The 13,257-nt window shown below is 31.5% G+C and overlaps 2 long non-coding RNA genes across 2 annotated transcripts in view; one reads left to right on the top strand and one right to left on the bottom strand.

The window, feature by feature from the left end:
• The window catches only part of LOC125778599 (uncharacterized), a 58,172-nt gene extending 45,790 nt beyond the window's left edge, over nt 1–12,382 (top strand). The window contains exon 4 of the long non-coding RNA XR_007422799.1: nt 12,112–12,382. This is a non-coding gene — a long non-coding RNA (uncharacterized LOC125778599). The remainder of the gene's footprint in view (nt 1–12,111) is intronic.
• Nucleotides 3,345–3,681, bottom strand: LOC125778598 (uncharacterized). The gene is made up of 2 exons (XR_007422797.1): nt 3,517–3,681; nt 3,345–3,453 (listed from the first exon to the last, which is right to left on the bottom strand). It is a non-coding gene; the product is annotated as an uncharacterized LOC125778598 (long non-coding RNA).
• Nucleotides 12,383–13,257: the final 875 nt, after the last annotated feature.

Raw genomic sequence — 13,257 nt, forward strand, 5'->3', positions numbered from 1 at the left:
GTGCCGGTGGCAGGAGTCAATGACAGCGGCATGAGCGAAGCAGACATAAACTCTATATAAATATGTATCTATCCTTGCCGGCCGCTCTTATCCTGTCAACCACAAAAACAAAACAAAAGTCACATATGAATGAAATAGAAAGAAATGAGCGTTGGAAAAAATGGTTATCTGTTACCGTTACACACATATACTCCTCTCACTCTGTGCCAGCATATGCACATAAGCTGAGCCAAGCCACCGCTAACCACATGTGTAGGTACAACAACGAAAAAAAAAGAAAAGAAAAGAATAAAAAAAATCAGCTAGGGGTAGGTTTGCTATTTTTTTGCCGCATATTTTTTTTTTTGTTTTTGTAATGCATGTGCTCATATGGGTGGATTTATGCGCATAAAAAATATCTAAATCCACACATATGCACATGTGTGTGTTAGTTTGTTATATGCGTGTGTGTTAGTCCGGCTATAACCACACCCGGTTGCATGCCACACGGCGCGGCAGCACTACACCAAGCTCCTTCTGACTTTATTACATTGATCCTGCACACATTTTTTCGAACATTTATGTGTATTTAAGTAAACACTGGCTCAATGATTGTGTTCTGTGCGTATGTATGCGTGTGCGTTGAAAAAAATGTCTTTGCAACACATTTCTGTAGCTGGCTTGTGGGGCAAGCGTTATTGCCGCTTACTAATGGCAGCTTTCCTACCCACAGGCGCGCTGCCGCGTTATCCTTACACTACAGTTACATATATTTGTAGCACACTCTCAACATTTCGTTTTTGTTGTTGTTGTAATTTCTGCTGACTTTGTTACTTTTGTGCGTGTTCACTTGTTTTATGCAACATCCTTTGCCTGCCTGCAACCCGCCACTGCCGTTTCGCATTGTTGTTGCTATGCAGTATTTACTGCTTTTGTTGTTGTGGGCAATTTGAAGTGCGTAGCGTGTGTTGCGTGTTGCGTGCGTCTTCATCATTTACGTGGCACTGCCATGTTTGGCTTCATTTCCAAGGGAAATGTCTAATAAAAATGATTTATGCTTAGCAGCCAACAGCCAACAACAGCGAAGGAGTGAAGCGCTTTCCACGCATTAGTCGAATTAGAGACCTTGTTGAATTTCTCAAAGTTTTCCCAACTGCTATTTAACATATTTAGCATGGCTTGGTTTATTTTTAGTTAACGCGTAGGTTTTTTTTTTGGGGTTTTTTTTGGGTTTTCATGTCGAAGTGCGTAAACCGTTAAAGAAAATCGATATTTAGGACTTTAAGGCAGCTTATTTTTTGTGAAAGTTTAGGTGGAAGATTTTTCGGTTATTTCGGTTAGTTAAAGGTGCTTCTTTTCAGCTTCGATTATGGCTCTCTTGCAATTTAGGTCGCAAACTAATAAATTTCCACGATAAGGCCTCTAACAGAATATCATACCCAAAACATACCCAAACCGTACCCCAAACATACCCAAAACATTAACCAAAATGTCTTGTGTTGATTCAAAAGCGATGAGATCCTCTACTATCTTTCTAATGCTAACATGATGATTTCTAAACACTAGTTCTTAAATTTTTTCAATGTTATCGGCATTAACAGAGGGGATGAGTGACTCGTATGAGGCAAGTAATGATGATTTCACGACCTCACCGATAAAGTAGACTCTACAAAAGATCTTTGGAAATTTTGCAACGATTCCGTAGCCGTGATTCCATCGGAAACTAAAAATTCACTCTCTCTCGTCTCGCATGATGTAAATTTCCGGGGACTTCAAGACCATCATTGAGCTTTGTGCCACTCAAGTCGCATTATACAAAAATATGCCAACCATTCCGAGGTGGTTTAATTTCGGAATTTCATTGTCCATGCCTTAACTTCGTCGATTTCGTTCCGAATATTTGAAGTGCTTTGCTTTGATAAATCCCAGAGCAACTGTCTTCTATCAGAACAACGCCAGGTCACAGATGTGAAAAATGTCCCGATTTTTTGCTGCAGATATCAGGATTTCTAATATAGTGGCTTTATGAAGTAACTTTATGTTTCCGAATCGATTTATAATAGAAAACAAATTTTATGGAATTTAGAATAATAATAGAAAATAATGTCATGTAGCAACACCTAAAAGAAAACAATGCAATAGCATCCTTCCTCCTTCTACTATCCTTTATTGTGTTACCTATTCTGTCTTAAAGCGTTAATTTTATCAATTTTATTGAATTAAAATTTTCAAACTGGTGGCAACCTTTCCTAAATATTTTTCAGCATTCTTAAATATTTTTATTTTGCTGCTCCCTTTCTAGTATTATATTATCTCATAATTTTATTTTAATAGTAAATTTCCAACAGGTGGCAACCTTTTTTCAATTAGTATTTAATATATTATTTTAATAATTTTTAAAATTTTAAAATATCTTAGGAAAAACTTCGGCTGCATTGCTCATTTCCTTAATTTTGTTTAGTTAAATTTTTTCCTACAGGTGGCAACCCTATTACATTAATTTTAAATGTATGTATTGTTAATGCTTTAGAATTTAATATTCACCTTCTGGTATTATTTTATCTCACATTTTAATTTTACTTGTAAATTTCCAACAGATGGCAACTTTTTTAAATTCATATTTAAAATAATAAAACAACCCTTTTCTAATAATATTAAAAACATTAAAATAACCAATGAAAAACTTAGGGTGTATTGCTGATTTCATAAATTTCGTTAAGTTAAATTTTTTCTACAGGTGGCAACCCTCTTAAAACGCTTTTTAGCTTATGTATTCTTAAACTTTTATAATTTGGCGCATATTCTACTATTATTTTATCTCATAATTTATTTTACTAGTAAATTTCAAAAAGGTGGCAACCTTTTTTAAGCACAAATCAAAATATTAAATTAATAGAAGAAAATTTTTCGACTGCATTGCTCATTTTATCAGTTTTATTGAGATAAATTTTTTCTACAGGTGGCAACCTTCATAAAATGCTTTTAAATTTGCAGGATTGTGAAACTTTTTCCACTTTCCTCTTCGTTTTAGTATGTCACTGATATGCTAGTAACCCTCCGTATTCTAGTTTTTTTATTTATTTGTACATTTCCAACGGGTGGCAACATTTTTTGTTCTAAATTACTACCGTGAGCCAGCTAAGAAGTAAAAATATTCAAGTCTCTTCAGATTTTACTGAAGTATCGATCTACATACTCGTATACATATACTACGATCCTGACGAAATTTTGTTGTGCTACACAATTTCGTGGAAGTCCACCTCCATTATTTAATTTATTTAATTAATTAATTTGATTTAATTTTTTTCTTAAATTTATAATTTTTTTAATTTTATAACGCCGCAGTTATCATATTACTGCGGCTTAAAATAAATATAAAATGCTCACGATCACAGTGAGTCATCGCTTTGGTGGCGCCCAAAACTGCGAGCTCCGCTTATTTCAAGTAATTTTCGCCGCTGACAATGCATACAACTAGCAACAATAAAATTGAGTCAATTTCACATTTTAACACTGCAATTATCTGTGACAAATTACCGCGCTGGAGCTGCACCCATTTTCACAGCGCCGAAACGCCTCCAAAGCAAACGATTTCAGTTCCGTGCTCGGAACAAGCAAATGAGGCGCTTTGCCCAGCTGGGCAGCGCCGAAGTCCATCTGAACCGGCAACGTGTGGCCCACACAGGCGGCTGAGCGACCACTTATGCGCCGAAATCCAACATTGACGAGCAATAAATCAAAGGCGTTTTATAGCTTTGCCGTGTTAATTCTAAATGGCAGCACAAAATTGGCTAACTGAGTTAGAAACTCTTTGCTCTGATGACTGGTCGTACATTTTTATGGTGTGATGTGAGCTAAACTGAATGCAAATGCAAACAAAGTCTGGAGTTGAAAAATTGTATAAATAATACAATATAAAATATATAAAAGAAGTCGAGAGCGTTTATTGTCAACTAGCTCACAATCGCCGGCTATTTATTAAACTGCGCAGCGCAAGACCCCAGGGGGCAGTATGGACATGAGTAGGTACATATGTATGTACACATGTATATACATATGTATGCATGAATGTGTGTGTGTGTGGCCCTGTTGAACGGGGTACGCGAACAACTTTATTGACACAGCTAATTTTGATTAATTGAAGAGTGCGAGTGCGATTGCGAGGGAGGCATGTCAGCAGTCAGGGGGCCAAGCGCGCCGGAGCGCAGGGGTGTCGGTGAATTGCAGAAATTTGTTAATTAAATGCGCTGGAATTTTGCTCGTTTCGTTGTTTTTTTTCAAGCTATGTATCTACATATGTACATACCACTTTAATTGTGCAATGGACAGTGGAAATGTGTTGAGTGATTGGCAGCCTGTTGCTGGCACTGACGTTGCGAGCAAGAAGTTTACAGCTAATAACACATATAAGTACATTATTTATATAGATATGTATGTACATTGTTTGCTATATAAAAAAAAGTTTCTGCAAACCCAACTGCTAATAGAAACGTTTTCGGCGAAGGACTGGCCCATTTAGGACTAGTATTGGTCCAAGTTTCGTTTTTATTATTATATTTCTTTGTTATTTTATGACTCTGTGAGCAGCTTAGACGTGGTTTTTGAAGGAAAAGTGGACCGTTTATAAAAAATTTGTGATATATTTTCGCAGTTTTATGTCTGGGACCACAAATTTTTATATAAAAAAGTTTTGAGAAATAACTAATCTACATTTCTGGGTTGTTTTTTATTAATAAAAAAATATTTGCAAACCCAACATTCAATAGGAGTGTCTTTGGCATATGACTGGTCCATTTAGTATGGGTACTAGTCCGATTTTGAAAATTTCCTTTTTTAAATTTTAACTTCTCATGACTATATGAGTGGCTTAGGTGTAGTTTTGGACTGTTAAGATAACTCTTTAATAAAAATTTGCGCTATATTTTCGCAGCTTTGGCTCCGAGTCTTGAAATTTTTGTGTAAATATTTTTAAGAACTAATTAGTCTGCAATTTTGTCAGAAAATAATATATTTATACATAACTTCGCACATATGTCTGTACACAACCTACACCTGCAAACATATTTTCATTGTCATACATGACCACAAGCCCGCGTAGTTATGTATATAAAAATTATAAATTCTAATTTTTTGTTGTTATTATATTTCATGTTCGCAGTTTTGTTTTTGTGTCTACGAACACTATGCCTATCTATACACAAACAAACACCGCTATATATAGAGTCTAAAGCGTACATATTTATATGTATGTATATATATACTGTACATATATAACTATATATGTCCATATGCGCCATGGAATGCGGTGGCGGCCGCCTGTCATTTAGCAATTTTTGCCTTTTATCCACAATGAGATGGCACATTAACATAAATGGCAGCGAAATGGCGCGCAAATTTGCGGCACAGCAATAAAACGTGGTGAAGAAACGCACGGTTAAGCAGTGAAATGCCAATAAAATGACGTGTAAAAAAAATTACGCGTCCATAAAATTTATGCTGGGCATGTGTATGCCTACATATTTGAGCGTATGTGTGTCTTTGCTGCGTTGAGCTTGAAAAATTTGCCGTTTTTTTAGGTTCTTGAAAGCAATATATCGGAAGGTTTGAGTAGATCGCATACTTGCAACATTTTTTTTGGACCAAAAGGGTTTAGAAAGTAGAAGTAGTGACAAAAATTGTGATGTTTGGCTTCTAAATAGTTTCTGTAGTACATACTAAGTCTTCAGCAGCTCATAATTTGGATGAATTCGAAACGCTAAAGATTTTTGAAAGGATCATTTAAGAAGGACCGCATTTTTGAAAATTTTTTTTGGACCAACTGGGTTTCGAAAATAATGTTTCTTGAAAAAATTTGTATGAAATACACCCAATAGTTCCTGAAGTATTCAAATTATGCTTCAGCAGTTCATAATTTTTAAAGATTTCCAAATTTTGGAACAGCTTTTTAAAGCTTTAAGCTTTTGGAGCTTTCACACTAACCTCAATTTAATCAGAAAAACTTCAACCATTCAGAACACCTTTCGAAGGTGTTTGTTATCAATTCAATAGAGCTTCTTGGCAACATAAGATTAAAAGTTGATACCTTAAAACTAATACTAAGTAAAGCTTAGCCAAAGTTAAGCCCAATATAAATATAAGACGAAAAATCGTATTTGGCTACTCTTGTGGGTATTGGGAACCGATTTTAAACTATATATATGAACATTTTTTTTTACAGGCATCCTCTTCTAACATTGGATTGGAAAGCTTTAAGCTTTCTGAGCTTCCCTTCCAACCTCGTTTTGCTAAGTCAGAGCTTCGAATGCTTAGAAAACCTTCAAAAGATGTTTAATATTCATCTTACGAACTACATAAGACCATAAGAGTATTTTAGCAAAGGTTCCTAACATTGTTCCAAGGTCAGCAAAGATAAGCTAGAAGACCATGCTTTAGAAATATATGAAACACAACAGATACCCTTGAGGGTTTTTGGGACCGATTCCTTACTACATATGTATATAAGACAATTAAAGTGTAGAGAGAGCCTTTCCTTGCAATGGACAGAGTTTTATGAGTTCCATGATAATATTAGAAAGAGACGTAAGTTTCTTCACTGCAAAGAATAGCTGGAATAGAATAAAGTAAGGATTTTTATGACATCATCTTGGGATTTCCAGGTTCCAAGACCTTAAGCTTCAATAACCAAGATAAATTTATTTTTCGCCAATACAATCAGCTCAGCAGAATTCTTCGAAAATTGTTAATACTATATAGATAACAACAAAAACCTATTTCCCATATTATTTTACAATATAAATATCCGAAAGAAATCGAAATTATTTAAAAACCCGCCATTAATCCATCTTGTTACGCTGCCATTTTAAGACACATAAAATACCGTTACTTAATCTCATAGTCGCTGAAATGAACTTTCGAAACACACAAACAGCAAACCAAAGACAAACGACAAAACAACTAGAAGAAGAAGAAGAAAAAGTTTTGGTGCGAAAATTGTGCTGACCTTCAAAGTAGTAGAACAACAACAATGCGCATACACGATTATAAACTTTATATGGTAATAGCAACAACAAGAAAAACTATAACCGAAAGAGTTATAAGCACAAGAATCGTGGCAGTGAAACTTCGAAATGGTTATTCATGGCAAGATTTCTAGATATATACTCGTATATGTTGTATATATGTATATTGTATACGATATATATGTATGATATATATGTGTGTATGTATATACATATGTATGTGTTTATGCATATTTATGGCAGCAGAAAGCTATAACAGCGAACAGCCAATCGGCAGCTACTTACTCGCCGGCTTTTTAGCCATCAAGCAGCTTGAAATGCTAAAAAAAACAGGTTGTTGTTGTTGTGCTGATGATTTGTTTTTTTCCTGATGTTATTGCCTTTTATATTACTAATAGTAGAATTTTTAGCTTTTACTTGTTGCTATTGCATATCATACACTCATATGTGGGGGATATTAATAAGTACCCCGCTAAGCAGCACTTGGTTGAGGGAAACAGTAGGGAGGGTCAATTTTTTTTAAATTGTCAGATATTGTACTGTTGCCTTGGAAAATAATTCGTGCCAAATTTCTTCAAGAAATTAATTCAAATTCAAATATTTTTCATACAAAGACCGGTTTTTGAAAGATCAGTTTGTATGGCAGCTATAAGCTATAGTGAACCGATATAGAAAATTTTTTCAAATATTGTTGCATTGCTTTGAATAAGAATCTGTGTAAAATTTCGTAAAGATATCTTTCCAAATAAAAAAGTTTTCCATACAAGGACTGGTTTTTGATCGGTCAGTTTGTATGGCAGCTATAAGCTATAGTCAGCCGATCTAAAAAATTTTTTTCAGATATTGTAGCAATTTAATAAATAATAATCTGTGTAAAATTTCGTGACGATATCTTAAAAAAAAAAAAAGTGTTCCCTACAAGTATTTAATTCCGATCGTTCAATTTGTATGACAGCAATATGCTATAGTGATCCGATCTGAAAATTTTTCTTAGATAATATAACTTCTACAATATTCCGTGCCAAACTTCGTGAAGAAATTATTTAATGAAAAAAATTAATGCAGAGTTTTTTTGGTTCACCCTAGGAGTCCCTGAGGGGTAAGCGAGCGGTTGTCGGCAAACGTCAGCTAATCAGTCATACAAGTCACTAAATCGCTTTGAATGCTTATTTGGTTTTAAGCGTTGTTGGTAGTTGCCAGATTATGATTGATATGCATATAGGCTTATACATATGTACATATATAAATATATACTGGAATACACATGTTTGTACATATATGACTATATTATTTCTGTAGCTCAACTTCTTCGCACTTCTTTGGTCGAAGCTTCCTCCCAAATGACCATACATATATTTATAATGCATATGCATATATGTATGTATATACTCGAATATATATATAAAAATACACATACACACTCATACACATGCGCATATCACTTCTTGCTTGCATTATCGCCTTATTGCTGTTTGCTCATATCGCAGGCACTTGTTTTGCCAATTCTCTTCTTTTTTCTTTATTTTTTATTACTCTTATTATGTACTTCCCACCGATTGCTTATGCTTATCGTAGCAAAGCAAAGAAAAAAACGGCGAAGAAGTAGCAAGGCAACAATAAAAACAACAAGCGGAGAACTTAAGCGCACAAAGCCTTGCAATCGTTCTGTAATCGCTACTGCAGTCGTGTGCAGAAAACCAACAGCGAACCGGCCATTAGAGAGCTACGTAAATACGAATTAAGAGTCATCATATGCTTCCTGTTTCCTTTGCGCCATCATTCAACGTACAAAAACTATGAATTTGGCTCGAAGCAATTTTTTACTATCCTTCCTTATTTGTTGGCTGTCACTGGCTTGATGAATGTTGCATTACGACCAAAGGGCCTGTAGGAAAAAGTTGATGCGGTACGATATATATTTTAGTACCACGGAAAACTGATAGGCAATTCTGACAAATAAATAGCAACATGGAAAAGTTAAGAAAAGTTTTAGTACTACCTTGAGGCTGCAGCAATTTTTAGTGCAACAAAATTAGTACTAAATTTTTTTATTGACTTAAAAACGTTTGGAATTCAAAAAATACTTACAGAATGTATGTTTATTTTTAAAGCAGAAATTTAGTACAGAGGTTTTCAGATTTTCTATCAAATATTTCCAAGTACTAAAACTAGCTGTGGGTAAAAAAAATGGATCCGCGCTACTTAAAAGCATTGAAATTATATTTAGTACTAAATTTTATTCAGCATTATAGCAAATAGTACTAAAATATATGTAGTACTAAATAAAAAATTCCAGTGAAATTAATACAACATTTTCCGGTGGAGTTTTTTATATTTTAGTACTCATTGCCAGAATGCTCAATAAATTTTAGTACTTAAAACATTTAGTACTAATGAAAGTCGTATTCTTTATTTAGTACATGCTGAATAAAATGATGTATTAATTCACTTTTTATAAATAAATACATAAGGAATACATATATTTTAGTACACTAATTCAAAGATGTGAAAAAATGTTTAGTACTAATTGACTAACAGTGCATGTAGATGTCAATAGATTGCTTCAGTTATCTGTATCGCGCGTTATAAAAGCGCGATCGAGTTAAGCTACATGGCGTTAGAAAGAAGCAGTCTTGTACTAAAAAAACTTCTCCGATAGTTTTTTAATTGCTTAACTTTATATTGCTTTAGCTCGCGTTTAAGATGGACTTGGCGCAAATAGAATACAATGCTAAGTGTTCTAAAATTACTCAGCGCAAAACTTCTGAGCTTATAAGCCAATTTAATACAAATTAAATATTTAATATTAAAACAAATTTAGTACTAACTTGCAGTGTACTAAAATACTCTCTTATTAATATTAGTAAAGTAATATTTTATGCAAAAAAATTTTAATACAGTTTTCAAAATGTGTTTAACTTTTGATAAAGTGTACTAAAATTTAGTAGACAAATTTTTTTTTATTTTTTTTTGCTTTTTCCATCAATTAATATTCTATTGAATAAAATTTTTTACTGTTTGACTATGTACTAAAGTTTAGTACCTTCCTATGTACTAAAATTTAGTACACAATTTTTTTTTAAATTTTTTTTTTGATATTTTCATCAATTCCTGTTCTATTGAATTAAATTTTTTACTATTTGGCTATGTACTAAAATTTAGTACTAATTTTTTTTAGCATTCGCTTAAGTATTTTTTTAAGTGTAGCACAACAAAAAAATCATTTAAACTTAATTTTTTTTATAACCGCACTGATTTCCATACGCAAATGTCTATTTCCTGCAAGGCTACTTACAGTCAGCTTCGTACCAAGTACATAAGCTTATTTGCTTTATTCTCGATATATTCAAGCTGCTGCTAAGCATATAAACTGTTTACTTGAATGCAGCTCGCTGTTGCCACTCGCCGTTGGTACATATACACATATATATACACTGTATACAATCTCATTTATATATCACATTATTATGTAAATACATATATAGGCAAGTACTAATTCAGCAAAATAATGCTCGAAAACTAAGCGTCACAGCTCAATTAAATATAATTTATGTACATTAAATAAGAAGTGACATAAAAATATATTTCAAAAATTTCACGCAAATTTAAAAGTAATTACATTTTTATATCATTAGCTATAAAATTGAGGTTATAACAAATAATATTTTTAGCAGCAGGTGCAGTAATCACTGCGAAATTTATATTTCTGCTGAGTTGACCGCAGGAGGTAGATATTTTTATATATATTACATATGTACTTTATATTGTATATACTTATATTGTACTGCGGATGCCAAGAGTTTACTAATACAATAGATGCATATGTTATATTAAGGTACATACATTTGTGTGAGACAAAAAGAGCTGCAGCTATAAATCATTTCCCACTGAGTCAATTCACTGTTCGATTTGTCATCATTTAATTGAAGAAAAAAATTTAAAAAGTTTATAAATCATAATTAATGATGAAGTTGTGCTATTTTATATACTTACATACTCATTAGGGTATTAAAAATTAATATATAGAAGCATTTTTATGACAACTTCAATGACTTTAAACGTTGAGTTTTAGAAAAAATTGTAGAAGAGCACGTTTGTAAAGAATTAAATTTTTTACAAATATTGGATGTAAATAGTAAGGAAAAAATAAGAAAATGAATAGCGAAGGAAATTTCTTTAAATTTTTGTAGAAATATTTAAAGCGTCTACAACCAGTTTTTCATATTATAGAAAGTAAAAAAAAAATTAAAAAAAATTAAAAAAAAATTAAACGTTTTTTGGAACCACCCTAATATATTAATATATGTTATTTAAAGGTGTCTAAAACCAATTATTCAGTATACGGAAAGTAAGTAAAAAAATATTTAAAAATTTTGAACCACCCTAATACATTAATATGAATGTTTCTAAGGTGTCTACCAATCAAGGTTCTTAGAATATAAGGAATAATCGATTCTTTAACACCCTAACCGATTTGAATACTTTTTATACAAAAAAATTACATTTCTTGCATAAAATATAACTTAGAGGTAATTTTTCAGGGGTCCAACAAGCAATATTTCAGAGTACAGGGAATAAAAAAATTTAACCATCCTAATATAATAATATAATATATATTTTTGAGGTGTCTACCAAACAATTTTTCAGAAAACAAAGAGTAAAAAGAAATAAAAAAATTTTCGAACCACCCTAACACGCATATGAGAATTGTTTGTGCAATAACAATAAGTCGCTTGCATGAAATTTAATGTTTAAAAAACTTTCAGAACATATATCGAAAAAAAATTGTTTTGAACCGCCCTAATACTCATATATGTAAATATTGTTTTTTGTGAAAACCGATACGTTTCATAAAATGTATTGTATAAAATTTAATGTTTACAAAATTGGATTATATATATCTTTTGTTATTTTTGTTGTTGTTTTGAGTATAGAAATACATATACAGTTTGTATGCAAACATATTTCTAGACATACATATGTATGTATATTCTTCAGCACTCGCTCACTTTCAAACAACTTGAGACCTCTAACCTCGCTTTATTTCACTAATACTTAATGAAAATAATTAATTAATTTAATTTAATTAACCGTTATTTTTTATTGGTTTCAGTCACTAAAACACCGCTGATGATATATGAGGTTGAAGTTCTGTCCATTAAATGTTGTTCTAAAACGGCTTTGGCATGACTAACTGCTGATTACGAGTGAGATGCGAGCATTGACGAGTGTGAATGCTGACGACAACAAGCGAAATTGTCGAATGCAAGCAACAAAGTAACGCTTACTGTATATACATATGTATGTATGTATGTACGTATTGCAAACATATCGATAGCAGGTGAGTAGATAATTTTAGCCAAGCAAATATAATATCTTGTGTATACATACATACATATGTATTTAGTGTTATGTGTTTAGTATTTATATGCAATTATACGCTTAGATGCGAGTGAGAGTGCTTTAGTCGGCTCAAAGCGAATTATTATTGATTTATCTGTTGGGTTTGATGGAAAATGTAAAATTAGTTTTGTATAATTTTTTTTTATTTTTAATAAATTATTTCTTATAAAATTGTTGTAAAAACTTCTCTGAAAGCTAGTAGTTGAAGGAAAGTTTACTGCTAAGGGCAAAAATGAGAAAAATACTCATTTTATGTACATGGGATTTGATGTTATTGAGATTATTAAAAAAAAACTATTTTTAATTTGCTTTATAAAAGATTATAGCACTAATTATTAAAATTAAAATTTTTTCAAAATCAGTTTTTAATTTTTAGAAATTAAAATAATTTTTTGCTTAATTTTTTTAATTAATTCTTTTTTTAATTTTTTTTTAATTTTTTAGTAAAAGTAAAAAAAAGTAATATATTTTTTTTAATGGTAATAAATGAAAAATAGTATTTTTCTTTAATAGTAAAAAATGAAAATAATTTTTAGATGAATTTTTTTTTTATTTTTAATAATGTCAATTTATTATTTTTTTCAGGTTTTAACATTTCTTCATTTTTTTAATTTTTTTCAAATTCATATTAATTTTTTTTATTATTATTTTATTAAAATATTTTTTTTTTTTAATTTTATTTAAGGGTTTTAAATTTTTATACATATATTTGAAATTATTGTTTTCAATTTTTTGTTTTTTTTTTTTTAATTGATAGATTTTTAATGCTTATTCCAATACTTGCTAAAGTAAAAGCTTTTCAAAATGATTTTTAATGTTTTAGTTAAAAAACATTTAATTTAAATTTTTAAATATT

This window comes from Bactrocera dorsalis, chromosome 5 (assembly GCF_023373825.1).
Source record: "Bactrocera dorsalis isolate Fly_Bdor chromosome 5, ASM2337382v1, whole genome shotgun sequence".
Classification (NCBI taxonomy): domain Eukaryota; kingdom Metazoa; phylum Arthropoda; class Insecta; order Diptera; family Tephritidae; genus Bactrocera; species Bactrocera dorsalis.